This window comes from Pinus tabuliformis, chromosome 6, assembly GCF_031772625.1.
Source record: "Pinus tabuliformis cultivar Carrire ecotype Pingquan chromosome 6, CPIR1, whole genome shotgun sequence".
Taxonomy (NCBI): Eukaryota; Viridiplantae; Streptophyta; class Pinopsida; order Pinales; family Pinaceae; genus Pinus; species Pinus tabuliformis.
Genome location: NC_142292.1, coordinates 144,849,562 through 144,862,325, shown reverse-complemented (window position 1 = coordinate 144,862,325; position 12,764 = coordinate 144,849,562).

The following is a 12,764-nucleotide window of genomic DNA, read 5'->3' as shown; positions in this document are numbered from 1 at the left end:
CAACTGAGGAGACCATTCTCTCAAGATTTGTAGGATGCAAGGGCAATCTCGATGGTAATTGCTCTCCTTGCAAATTGCGCATGGAGTTTTTGGTTTGGAAACTTTAGTTTGTGGATTTTCGCCAGATGATTCATTGTTGTTCGCTTGTTTAGCTGGCTTCTTCTTCTTCTCCTTCCCTTTCTTTTTCTTCTCAGTTACTTGGTTTTTAGTGTCACTAGTTTCATCAAGTGAAGAGGAAGAAGGGGAAGGAGAAACAAACGAAGTAGAAGGTGAAGGGGTAACTTCAGTATCGTCTGGTTGCTGATTAGATTGTTGAGGAATTACAGTGTTTTGAATGATAGAGGTCACAAAAAGCCATACCGGCAGGCCGATTGTGATTCCTGGAAGGCACAATGTAGCCATGTATGGAGAACCAATATCTCCCCTAGAGGAGAAAGGACTAGGATTCCCTCCAAGGTGGATTCCTTGATTGGTAGACTCCATTATCTCAACCTCAGATCAATGTAGGAACAAGGATGTTATTTTTTTTAAAATAAATTTTAAGACACTTTGACGCAACTTTCTTTTTCAATTTTTAAGAGTCGAGAAAAAGCTAAAGGTGACTCTAGTCGCCTTCAATTTTTAGTGAGCCTGAAGTGACAAGTGCTCAGATGGACCTTTTATTTTAAGGAGTCGAAAAGGAACGAAAGTGACTGCTCTGGAAGTCTTGGCAAAGGGTTTACCAAATCGATTGTAAAACTGCAAAATACACCTCGGTGATAAATGATAGAGAAATTACCAAGGACTTATGTATGATAGTCAATCTTCCCAAATGCTGTGTTCAGTGCATTACGATCGATAGGGCGGCAAACACGGCTTCCTAAGGATAAAGGATATCAGCCTATTGTGGTCTCCCAATATATACTCGATAGTACAGGGAGCACAAGTCCGTATTGGCACTTGTCATATCAAAGAGGAGGAATCACCCAACTTTTGATGAAAATGATAGTTACCGGGTTTTACGACGCTAGAACACATCTCTAGTCTAGACTTCTAGATGTGTTGTGTTAGATTCCAAAGCGTTTTTATGTTCATTGATGTTTATTTTAGAGTTGATCTTGCTTAGAAGTTTGACTTTCAAGGTTCACCGTGTGATGTAGATGTGAAATTCCTAAATATGCAATCTAAAATGATAAACATTCGTTTATGTTATTTTAGCAAGGAATATCATAGCTACAAAGGAAAGAAGATAACGATTTTTCTTTCAACAGAGAGCATAGAGCACACACTAAATGCACTTTCCTAAATCTAATTTCGCAAGTAGTCAAAATGCAGATGCACATGCATGTATTTGTTTTCCGCTTTCTTAACGTGTGAATGAAAAAAAGAAAGCTAAGTACAGATCTGAACTATTTTCTTTCAAAGTCATAGTACTAACAATTTTTCTTTTCAAAAAAAGAAAGGAAGACTACGACGACACTTTTCGATTTCGAATTTAAAATTGTTTTCGACACTTGAAATACTAATAATTTCAAAATCAAGTACAAATGACAAAAGTACAATCAAATATCTAGAAGAGGAAGACTTTATGACACTCTTCTTTTGATTCAGAATGACAATTATGACACTTGCATCAAAGACGACAGTTCGATTAGGCTACTTTCGACAAAGGAAGACTGTAAATGATTGACAAATACACAAAAACATTTACAATTCCTAATTGATGGAGGCTGAAATAATGTGAAGGAAGATGGTTTCAGCAAGAAGGTACTGATCATGAACAACAAAACTACTGAATAAAGCTGAAAACAAGGAGAAAAATCAAATTTCAGAGAAGAAAAACAGTTCACTCAATCATCGCACCTAAAACATAGGGAAACAGGGATGCATCTCACTTGCAATAGATGGGAGGTGCGATGCATCTAGGTTGCACAGTTATAGATAGTGCAATAGGCTAGGGAGCGAAACTGAGCTTGGTTTTTGCTCAAAACTTGCAACTAATTTCAATGATTTAGGTTGAGTAATGATGGACAGTAAACACAAAGCATAAGGGTAGGATCTGATGAGGTTCTGAGCTACCACAAGGGCACTTAGGATGCTTTGTAAGTCAGATGTTTAGTTCATAAACCAACCCAGAGATTGACTGAAGCAGCGTTTATCTACTTCGTAATTGCATAGCAAAGGCATTTCGAAGGCTAGCTGGCTAACTTCAGGCTCCGTCTGTAGTTTATAAAGCAAACAATAAACAAACAAAACAAACTATTCGTTCCCTAGCAGAGTTGCCATTTTGTTTCAAGGAAAACTAGTGTTGATTCGAACTGCTAGTCCCATTAAGACGGGTAGATATCTTAGAAAAAAATAATGAAAGATTTTCAAGAGTTCCTTTAAGTGTGATAGATGAAAGAGAAGAAGAGAGGACCAACCTGGATCTTTCACTTTGATCCTAGCTTGATTCCTCCTTTCCTTGATAGAATTTGCCACTCCTCTCCTACTTGTCCCACTTCAAAGAGTACCTACAGAGTCAAAGTAACAACAAACTATCAAAGCATCTCTATCTAAAACATCATAAACAATGCGGAATCAGAAACACATTGACCATACAATTGCATTCATAAACAATAAGATTCACAAATACAAGATCATATCGAGGAAAAGTCAAAGAACTTTATTAATAGTAATGTAAGAGAGGATTACAACCCAGCTGTCTATTCCAGCATCATCCTCCCAGTTGTAGAAGCCCTCCTCACCTCATGAACAAGCAAATCACCCAACAATGCAATGTCTCTTCCCACCAACAAACCAACAACACTTCCTTACAAAATACAAAATTCCATCCTCTAGATCTCTCAGATGAGGGATCCATTTATATATGTCTTGCAAGGGTGTGGGTCAGCTCTAGGTTTTTGATTAGTGTCATTCCACTGATAGTTCTTGGTTCCACTTGGAGATTTCATGATCTCTTACTCATCCCTGGGCGAATTCAGAGAGGCAAGTGTCACAGGAGAAGTTTCTGGAAGATTCCATGATCATCCACCTTGCAAAATGTCTCTATCATTTGTCTATTGTCGCTCACTGTAGCCCACAGAAGGCCATTTGAGTATGCATCACACCCGGCTAGTTAGGCAGTCAGTATGCATCACACCTTGCCCATGGAGCAGTCTGTATGGTCTAGTTTTGGGCAGTTCTGAGTAGTTTTTCAGGTGGAACTTTTGGGAAATGATGTAATCAGTTTACCATGATCCTTTAGGGTGTGAAACAACACTTTTAGGGACTTAAGGGGCCCTTATTTTATGGACAAATGAGTTTGGGGTTGCAGTGCCCAAATATGTCTATAACACCAAGTCATTCGGGATTGGCCATCTCCAACCACTCTGATGGAGCTTCGCAGCTTTCTAGGTCTTGCCAACTTATAACGCAGGTTCGTGTTGGGATTTTCTCATATCATTTGGCTCTTGAGTCAAGTCACCAAGGGAGGAGTGAAAGAAAAATTCTTTTGTTCTGAATCTCAACAGAAGGCATTCACAGACTTGAAATATCACCTCTACTCGGCACAAGTGCTTGCATTACCAGACTTGCAACAACCATTTGAGGCTGTGACAGATGCCTCTAACTATGCTATTGGGGCAATCCTTACTCAACATGGGCATCTAGTGGCATATCATAGTGAGACAGTTTCAGACACAATCCAAAAGTATCCCACTTATGACAAAGAGATGTATTCCATTGTCCACGCCTGCCGACAATGGAAGCATTACATTTTGGGGAGGGAAACGATCATCCACATAGACCACCGAACCCTGTAGTTCATACAGACCCAAGGGAAATTGTAGAATGATCACCATTAGAAGTGGTCCACATACCTACAACAGTTACATTTGAATATCAAGTATAAGAAGGGAAACACCAATAATGTTGCAGATTGCCTCAGTCAACCACCGATCATGGCATCAACCACCGTGCTAAACTCTTGTGGGAATAAGACTTCTGATTGGAAACTTCTCTACAAAAGCGACCCAGAATTCAGCCACACATACTAGACACTCTTGGAGGGTCAGCATGTTCTAGATTTTCACCTCCAGGATGCCCTTTTATGCCACCAAGGTCACCTTTGTGTTCCTTCAAGCGAGCGTGCCAAGATGATTTGGGAAGCACACTACAGTTGGGTTGCTGGGCATTTCGGGGTCAAGAAAATGGTGGCAAACCTGAAGAAGTATTTCTATTGGCCGAATCTTCGACAGGATGATGGGAAGTACATCAGATCATGCACGTTTTGTGCCATTTCCAAACCGACCATTAAGAAGCAAGGCCTCTAGACCCCGCTGCCTACACCTAGTTGACCTTGGGAATCCATCTCCGTGGATTACATGTTAGGCCTTCCTTCCACTAAGCATGGAAATGACTGTCTTTTTGTGGTCATCGACAGGTTCTCAAAGATGTCCATTATGGTAGCCTGCCAGAAGAATATCACAGCAGAAGCCACTGCTAAACTCCTCTTTGAATGAGTTTGGGTACACTTTGGGATCCCATAGTCTATCATCTCAAATCAGGACAACAGGTTCCTCAGTACATTTGGGTCCAGTATCTGGTCGATGTTGGACACTAAACTCACTAAGTCCACAGCCTTCCATCCTCAAACTGATGGCCAGATAGAGGTTTTCAATAGGATGATCATACACATTATGTGCATGTACAACTCAAAGCATCCATGCACATGGGACGAGAGCCTCCCCTATGTTCAACACAGCTACAATCGAGATCTCCATAGCTCGACTGGCCACAACCATTTTCAGGCGGGCTTGGGATTCCAGCCACTATGTCCCATTGATGTGGCCATGCCATTTGTAGCTACTCACATAGATTCAGCTCATGTCCAGTTCGAAAAAGATAAGGCAAACAACTTCATTGAGCACATCCAACATATTCACCAACAGGTCCATGACATTCTGGAGAAATCAAATTCCAAGTACAAGCAGGATCAACATTGGGTGCCACACAAGTTTCAGGTGGGCGACAAAGTTTGGTTTCATTTGCAAAAGGAATGCCTTACCGGAGCCTATCAGAAACTCAGACCACTCTGATATGGTCCTTACACCATTACCAAGGCTGTGGGAGACAATGCATTTGAGCTCAGTATTCCCCCATTCCTTTGCTTGCAAACAATGTTCAATTTGGACCGTCTTCTACCATACTTTCCACCATTACTAGATACATCCCACATTGCAGAACAGCTCACACCCACAGAGTTAAATCTAGATTGCATGGAAAAATATGCAACTGATCAGATCATGGACACACAGATCAAGCACACTTGTCAGCAAAATATCCAAATTTATCGAGTTGTCAAAGCAGGCCAACTCCTTCACCAGGGAAAGTGGCTCACTAGGGAATAAGTTCAGCAGAAGTTCCCTCATCTCATGGAGGAAATCAACGCAATGTGGACCATTGCTTCCTAAGGGGGGAGGAATTATCCAGGTGGACATTGGTGGCCACCGTCCAATTGCACTTGGACCCCCACCATTGCTTCTTTTATTTTTTCAGTTTCCTTAGTTGTAGCATAGTTTACTATTTTTAGCAGTTTTTTGAGTCATAAACTTCCAGAGCCATTTTGAGGCCCTAAACGACATTTTTTTGGAAATCTACAGCCAGCGAATAGTTCCCTAAAATCCTCTTTTCCATCATAGTCCTCGGAGAGATCTTTCCAATAGGCTATCATGCGCATCAAACGGAGATAATATGACCAAGTCGCGACCCAGGGAAGTTGGCTACCCAACTCACCCCAACAGGGCCCATAAAATCTTGGTGTTACATCTCCTCGGGTTAGGGTTTTGGTTGTTTAGGGTTTGCTCTTAATGTTCAATAATAAAAAGGTCCTTGAGCCTCATTGTAAGGAAAATCAGAGGCATGTATCCACCACATCTCTTTTCAGAGATAAGCTACCATCGCCCTAGCTGGTTTATTTCCATTCCTGTTTGCAAGCATATTTCAGTATTTTACATTAATGAAATGAAGTATTATTTCCATTGCATCTCTATGTTTATGGTTATCTTTGTAAGTTGTTGCGTTCCTGTTTAAATCCAGATTAGATGAGCCTCTAAATGAGACATAAATTAAGAATCATCGGACCATTTTTCAACACATGGAATATCTCTTTTTGTATTAGATGACATACTTTTAACTTTAATATGTTCATTAGGAAGGTTTAGAGATAAGTACATATTTGTGACTAATATTTTTGTTTTAGAATATTGTAAGAATATTTGACAAGTTATGAAGATTTGGAGCAGGAGATAATCTAACGACTTGCTCCGTGCTACAGGAGGATCAATATTAGATAATAAATGAAAAACATATCATGAAATTATTGACAAATTCTGGAGCTCCACTGATTGAGAAAATATATGAATGTGTTCCCTCCCATTTAATGCAAATTCCCAATGTTAGGAACTAGATCCACTTTCTGAGGGATTTTATAGGGGAAAGCCACCTCCTTTCAAGGAGAATTCTTCATCATCACTTTGTATACGTACTAATTCGAATTTTCTCTAGGGACATGTATTTCTTAGCCTTCTTGTGGAGAAAACTTGTTATTTAGTTGCCCCACTTTCATTTCTAGCAGGTGTTAGCACTCAGTGTCCTAATGCTGAGAAAGGAGACTAGTGGAGGTAACCTCAAACCAACTTTAGATCTAGTAGCTAGCCCTACCAAATAAGAGAGGGATCTCTTAATAATATGATAGCCAATGAAGTGAATGGATAGGAAATCAGATGTTAGGCTCAATATTAAGCTCACTAGGGTTTGATTTTAGGGTTTGCTGGATGAAACTCATAGATCTAGGAACTAGGCTAGGGTTTCAAATGGTCAATTTTAGAGATATAATAGGGTACGGTAGGTATGATAAGTCAAAAAATTAGGTTGTAATTGTGGTATAGGGATGAAAATATAGAGGTTCAAAATGAGCATGTAACCATGAATTCACTCATCAGAAGAAATAGAACACTAGCATGAAAATCTCATCAAAACAAAGCATATAACTTATGAATTCTTCTTAAACACCTATGAGATGATCAAAATAAAGAATAGATATGGTAGTAAGGAAAAATATATATTCAATTTGATGATAAATAGAGAAAAACGCTGTCAGTAAATCATACCACAAGAATCCCAAGATAATAGCTGTAATTGCCTATTGTATTACTACAAAAAAAAGGTACACTATCTCCAAACTATGATTATCAAGCATCCAACACTCTCTATGAATTAGATCAGGCTACATATATACCAAAAACCACATTCCCCCTCTCAGGGGTCAAATCCATCAATGTAGGAACTGATTACATCAATCTCTCTAACCAAACCTAAAATTAGGTGTTGATGGTGCTGGACCTGCGAACATTTAGGGGATCACCTCAGTATGAAGTCCCAAATAGACCTCACACCATTTTGTGTGGGAGTCCCATCCATTATGATGGCCTAGTTTCCATTATCTTAATGATTTTCCTCAACTCTTGCTTGTGAGGAAAGGAGAGTGGTTTGCTTTGTCTTCGAGAAGTGAGGTTCGCGTGCCTAGTGAGTGTAAGTGTACTTGTGTCAATGGTTCTTTCACTGTGAGGGGAAGAAGGTGAAGGTCAGTTCTAGGTTGAAAGGGATCAGTCCCAACTCGACTAGGAACACACAACACAAAGGACATACACAGCTTCCAGGGGAGCAGTCCACTCAGATGTGGCAGTCACAAAATACAAGGTAAGATAACACTTACAACACTCACGAATTAGTTCGAGATGAGTGCAATGAATGTTACAACAAGGTTCATGAGAAATATCTATTTGATGTCCAACAGAGCAGTCGACATGGAAAAGACAACATTAACAGTAGATACAACACATTTCCATTAATAGATTATGTATTACAACAAATGAATCAATTCAGATATAGAACACACGGTTAAAGAAACATGCATTACAAGTGTTAAAGATTAGTCTTACAACAAATACAATACATGTGTGAAAATGTGTTGGCCTATTGACAGGCTTTTGAATTAAGCGAAAGTTCCAAGACACATCGTTACACTGTACATCACTAACCCCGTTAGTGAGGCATTGGAGCCACTACTTACTCCTTAAAGAAAAGAATAAAAACTCTCTTGGTTATGTGAGAGGAGCTGAGGTGAAAAGTCATTTCATGTACAAATAAGGGGGTATTTATAGCCAAGGGTGAAACTGGCCCTTATGGCTATTTGACTACCCTCATGACCATTTGACTTCCATGACTTTCTGACTTACATGACTCTATGTTCAACAAATGGGTCTCTTGGACTTCCACGTTACATCACATTGATTGATAAAAAGCCCATAGTAGAGATGTGGGAAACATGACTCATGACTTGACTCGACATGACTTGACATGACGATGCTGGTACATTCGTGCTATTTCTGGAGTGCATGTCAAGCTACAATGTTGCTAAGTGATGGATGTCTTCATGGTGTATCATAGATTCACCTCCGCATGGCGAAGTACATAGAGTCTTCAATGGTCCTTGGTTCACGTGATGAAGCTCTAGCATGTTATTCTTTGCTTTCATGTTGGAAGTCTTGACAGGATCACTTGTTCGCGAAGGTGCATCTTCGTTGTGTTTATCTGCTTCACATGCTTCATTCGTTCGTAAGCTGGTGAACCTGTCCATATGCATGTGCTCTCTTTTTTCATTCCATTTGTCGTCTTGACATGTTTGTTGGTGTACCTGTATCTGCATTCACTCATGAAGAGATGACATCAAATCCAAAACCTACTAGTCTACCATGACACACAATTATTCAGATGTAGGTGACTGGGAGAGGTAGCAGGGTTGTGGTCTGGGATGATGGCTCCTGGAAACTGCTGATGAAAACTACGCAAGAGTCATTGAGGGATGGAGATAGACATTTAGAGTTGATAGTGACTTCCAGCAAAGTCTGGCTCAGTTGGGAGGAAAAATTACACAAATTTTGGGAGGGGCCTCTGCGACTTTTCCACAACAAATAGTCAGCAGGGGCTGGATAGCTAGATTTGTGCAATTTTCCAGAGGAACAGGCTGAGCTACATGAAGAGTCAGTAGGCAGGGATTGCACACCTTTTTTGGGGAATTTCCCGGGAGACTAGCATCCAAAATTGCGCAATTTCCAGAGGGAACTATGAGTTGGTTGGTGGGGTCACTGGTATCCAAACTTGTGCAATTCCTAGAGGGAACTGCTAGTTGGCTGCTGGGGTCACTAGTAGCTAGAATTGCGCAATTATCAAATGGAACTACGAGTTGGCTCCTGTGGTCACTGGCAGCTAGACTTGCGCAATTCCTAGAGGGAACAATTGGCTGCTGGGGTCATTGGCAGTAGACTTGCGCAATTCCTAGAGGTAACTACCAGTTGGTTGTTGGGGTAACTAGCAGCTAGACTTGTGTAATTCCTAGAGGGAACTACCAGTTGGCTACTAGGGTCACTAGAAGCCAGATCTATGCAATTATTAGAGGGAACTACGAGTTGGCTTCTTAGTCACTGGCAGCAAAAACTGCACAGTTCCTGGAGGGAACAGGCAGTCTACTACTGGGAGCTGCTGGTTGGGAAAATTGCATTAAGCCTAGGAGGCTAGCCTACTGATCATCTCTACGCAATTTCTGAGCTGAACTAACTGATGGGAAGCGGGAGGCATGCTCATGAGCACTACATAATTTCTTATATGAATAGTAGGTCGACTGTTCGAGTGGCCAGCATGAGTGTTGTTTGAGTTGCTTGCGGGTAGCATAGCTTGGAAGAACTAGCTTGGTGCTTCTGCACTGCTCTGGTTGACAGTCAATCAAGTTGAAAGCAGGGTCATGGTCTGGCTGTCAGTGAGGACTATGGTCATCAAAACTTCAACAAAAATGGCTAAGTGTGTGAAAAATAGAAAGCTTCATAGGTGATTATACAAACACACTTGCATGACTTGATGACAAAACAACTAAACCATCCAGACACACATGTTTAACATGACTAACTGACAGTGCAAGCGACAAGTGCGACACTTGTGATTGATCGTTCATGATCAAGACAACACTTTTGCAATAGTGAATGTGACTCCATGTGTGAGTGAGACAGATGCTTTCATGGCAAACACAACAAACACATATGAAACAAAGACTTTGAGCATAACCACAACATGGTCGCAAGCATGACTTAGACATCAACATGCAGAGACTTGAGTGCAATAAACAAGCAAGGCGAATGTAAAGATTCACATGAGCTCATTGAGTGAACCTGAGTGTGTGCAGTCATCAAGTGAAACTCTCCAAGGGAGGCTTCGAAATTGGTGCAAGCAAAAAATTTGGAGGGTGGTTGTAGCCACTATAACACTTGGCGACACACTGGTAGAACTCCAGCTTCTTTATTTTGGTTCATTGATAGCAGGGGGCCTTGGTCTTTTAGGAAGTATTGAATCAATGTGCAGGTTACTTTAGTTTCCCCACTTACCCCATGGACATACATGGTTCACCCTTTGCCAACTCAGTCAAACACAATTAGTGTTTTGAATCCGGGAAGGGTAGTTTCGTTCGCAAGTTGAAGATTTTTAGAGTATAAGTTTTCATCTCTGGTGTTGCTCCACTACCAGCAGGCCTAGACAGTACCCCGATGGAGTCACGCAGGAACACACACATTGCTCCACTGTCAGTGAGCTTGGTCAGTACCCCGTTGGAGTTGCATGCTTCACCTCTTTGTGCAGGAAGCCTTTCTCTTCTTTCACCTTTGTATTTTTTAAGCTAGGCCTTCTCGCTCATACTGCCAACAGGCTACTACGAACCTTGGATCGACTCCTGCGACTAGCATCATCTACCGGGGACTATGACTCTTTATTGGATTGACTGATCGAGTAGCAGCATGATTCCTTGCATTGAATCCTGGATGACCACTTGGCATGTACCACTCACTGGGATGGGTGGATTGAAAACTGATCACGTACACCAGGTGGGCATCAATATTGTAGCGCTTCCTCCCGTGAATAGGAGCAATCATAAAGTGATCCGACTCTATAACACATTTGTTAGATTCTTGATAAAGTGGAGGAATTCTTCTTTCAAGCTAGCGATCTATTAACTCGACTTTCACTATAACGAAAAGTAATCCTTAAGAACCTCATACTAATCCCGAGCACCATCATGTTACACCCCACTTTCTTCATAAGATCCTCCTCTTTTATGGCATTAAGCGGTCAATATGCGGGGGAAAGCTTTTTCAGGCCCCATTCTCTTTTCTTTCTCAGCGGAAGTGCGAATAAGACTAAACATCATGTTTGTATTGAGGAGGCCCAGGTTATTGCTAAGGTTGCAGTTCCATCACCGAAAATTTAGAGAAGCCATTGAGATTGAAAAAATGCCAAGCAATCTCAATAGAGATGATGATTGGAATATCAATAGTTGTTGGATCCCTACCCTCTCTTCCTAGTCGTTTCTTCCCCTTCCTTCCCCTCCCCTTATTAATGACTTGTACTTAATTTCTATTCCCTTTTTTCCCCTTATTACCCTATAGTGAAGCTTCTATCTAACATGTTTTCTTTATTAAGGAATTTAGACTTCTGTGATCCATAACATTGTTCAGAAACTCTTCGGCAAAATCACATAACCAATCTATTGTCGACGCGTTTCGAACCAACGAGTGTGGTTCATACGCGTCGACAATAGATTGGTTATGTGATTTTGCCGAAGAGTTTCTGAACAATGTTTTCTTTATCCTTAATTCTTATTTGAGTTTTGGGTCCTCTTCGGAGATCTCCGTCATTCTCTTTTCCTTATATTTATGAGATAGTCCTTTTCATGACTATCTAAATGGGTTAAAATTATCTGGTATATGATAATTATTTAAATTTAAGTAGTAAGTTTATGTTCACATTAGATAGCTTTACTAATAAATTTATATTAGTTAGCTACCCAAAACATTAATAATAATAATAATAATAATAATAATAATAATAATAATATAATTAATATCATTATTTTAGTTAATATTAAATCCATACAATTACTAATGGTTATAATCCCTAGATCTATTAATATTTGTTAACATTTTACTCATTATTAATTTTAATATTCCCTAGATTTATTATTTTAAACTCAAATTTGATTAACATTTTACTTAAAATAGCACACAATACCAACTAGAAAGTATTAAAATAATGTTCTTTTGTAGCATTCCAAACTTTATTGACATTCAGAACATTGTAAAATATAACGATATCAACCCTAAGACATTTAATAACTATTTATCTAATAATAATAATATTATTAAATAATTTAACTGGCCAAATCTAACCGTTTCTTGGTCAATTATAGTCGTTTGTCCAGTCTAGTCTAATATAACCATTTTCCAGTCAAACCTAGCTGTTGGAAGGTCTACTATCCCTATTTAACATGTATCCATGATATGATTCTTCAACTTGTCCTCACGATGAACCACACTCGTTGGTTCGAAGCGAATTGACAAATGTATTATCATGTGATTTACACCGAAAAATTCTTTCTCATAAATAGGTTTGCTCATTTGGATTTTTCCCCTTCTCCATTTCTACTAATTTGATTAGCTTTAACACACAGAGCAGAAGGCTGAGTATAGGGATGGGGCTTCCCAGTGTGGACACAGGTTCACATTTGGACAAAAGCTTACCTTACAGACAGTTCGTATTTTCTATCAGGACTTCATCGGCCAAAGGTTGTAACCAAGCACAGAGAAAATGGACACAAGACTAGCCAAGTGCTGCAGTGTCACAAGTCTCTTCAAGTTTCATCCACA